Below are 2,201 nucleotides of genomic sequence, written 5' to 3'. Positions count from 1 at the left end.
AACAGAACAAAATAAAATTACTAATTATTAGTTTGGATGACTCAATAATCTATTAACACTGTAATATTATTAAAGTATTTATTTTTAAATCTTAAAGGAAAAAAGTAACATCATCATTTTTAGGATATCAATTATTTACTTTGAAAAGCAATTTAATTCAATTAAAAATAATTCATTTTCTTTAGATGTAAGAAGGAAATCTAGTAACATAGTTTTAAACAAATTAAATACATCAATATTAATAGCTTATGGGGCCAGGCACATTTATAATAAGAAGGTTGAGACAGGAAGATCACAAATTCAAGGCCAGCATAGGGAACTTAACAACTTAACAAGACCCAGTTTCAAAATTAAAAATAATAATAAGAATAATAATAAAAGGCTGAGGCTGTAACTCAGTGGTAGAACATCCCTGGGTTCAATCCTTAGCACTGGATTTTTTTCCCACTGACTGGGGGGAAACTATCTGTCTTATGGGCTTTTCACGTTGTCATAAGAAGCACTGGTACCAGACTAACTTTCCCAACATAAACAATAGAAAAATGGGTAAAAATGTGTGCACCATTTGTTTTCAGACATTGTATAACAGCAGGACTATGATCTTTAAGAAAGGAAAGGAACAGAATAAGCCTTGATTTCAGACTTCATACCTGGAGGCACCTTCTAGATACCAGGACAACAAATATGTAAATCACAGTCTTGCTGAACTGCAGAGCTAGACAGTGGAGTCTGGAAGAGTTTTGAGGACACAGTGTGAAACACTTTGAAGACTAGAGCCTCCTCTGAGATCTACAAGTGATTCCTTTATTGGTGAGCTTATCCAACATTTCACTCACAAAAGGTACATTTTATTCAAACTACAGTGGGACTCAATAAACAGGATTCAAAATAGGCATTATTATTGCTGTATGTATATACATGACTGTATGACCAATGTGATTCTGCAACCTGTACACTCAGAAAAATACCCCATCTGATTCAAATGTGTGATATGTCAAGATCATTATACTGTCATTTGTAACTAATTAAAACACATTAAAAAATCAATAAACAAGATTCAAAATTTTTAAAACTTTTTTATATACCAAGGATAATCTATTAGAATATCTCATAAATTATTTTTTAAAAATCAAAGCTCTAAGAGTCAATTCTAGATGAGTAACTTAGGATCTTTTTGAACAAATATACCAAATATTTTTGTAAAATATTAAGATTATTTGAATGAATTAAAAAATTGAAAACATATACCATGTTTTTTTAAATCAAAAGTGTGAAACCAATACTTTTTTTCGTCCTAAATAGGAACTGATTTCTCCTATGAAAGATCTTTCCTTGTTCCAAGTTGTTTTGCATATCCACATTAAAGATGGCTGCTAAAAACACATTAACTTTTTAAAAATACATTTAACAGAGCTTCTTTGCAGGGTTTGTCTCTTTTGTAGTAAGATTTAGGCATGTTAACTGACCATTGTACAAGGATTAACAATGAAGATTGATAAAACTGAGGCTTAGAAATCACAAAATTTTGACAGTTCATAGAAATTTTGAGTGTATAAAATTACAAACTTAAGATACACATATTTTAATCATTCTGTAGTTAACGATTTTACATAAAACTTAATAAGAAAGCTAAAAAGCTATTTAAAAACACAAAATGATAGACATCATAGCAAATTCTTCATAATATTTAAGTACTGCTGTTCTTACCCCCTTTCCTTACTTTACATAAATTTCTTATCTTGAAATAATATGTGTTGGGTGACATTTCATAAATACCCACACCTTGAAATTCATCAATTCAGAAGTAGCAGTCGACATTGTAATATAGTTCTAGCTACATTGCTCAAAATTTTTTGTAATTTGCAGATTCAAACATAGAGCAAAAATAATTCATTAATCTTTGCCTACATATGGGTACTTAGAGCTAATAAGCCTGAGTGCATTATAAGAAATAACTTTAATATTTTTTATTTAAAGTTAAGCAAACCTGTGTATTAGATTTTAGTGCATCTGTTTTTATCACACATTAAGGCAACATCTATATGAGGTATTAGACCCAAAATGATGCAGTTAAATTACTTCCTAAGAGAACTGGAAAAATGTTAACATCTATCAAATAAGGCAACAATAAGGTGCGACATGAGGCTTTAACACTCATCAAGGAAAAGTTAAAACATGCAACTTCAAGATAAAAAAAAAAA

The sequence above is a fragment of the Urocitellus parryii genome, chromosome 4 (genome assembly GCF_045843805.1).
Source record: "Urocitellus parryii isolate mUroPar1 chromosome 4, mUroPar1.hap1, whole genome shotgun sequence".
In the NCBI taxonomy this organism is placed as follows: Eukaryota; Metazoa; Chordata; class Mammalia; order Rodentia; family Sciuridae; genus Urocitellus; species Urocitellus parryii.
Note: the sequence above shows the minus strand (reverse complement) of the source record.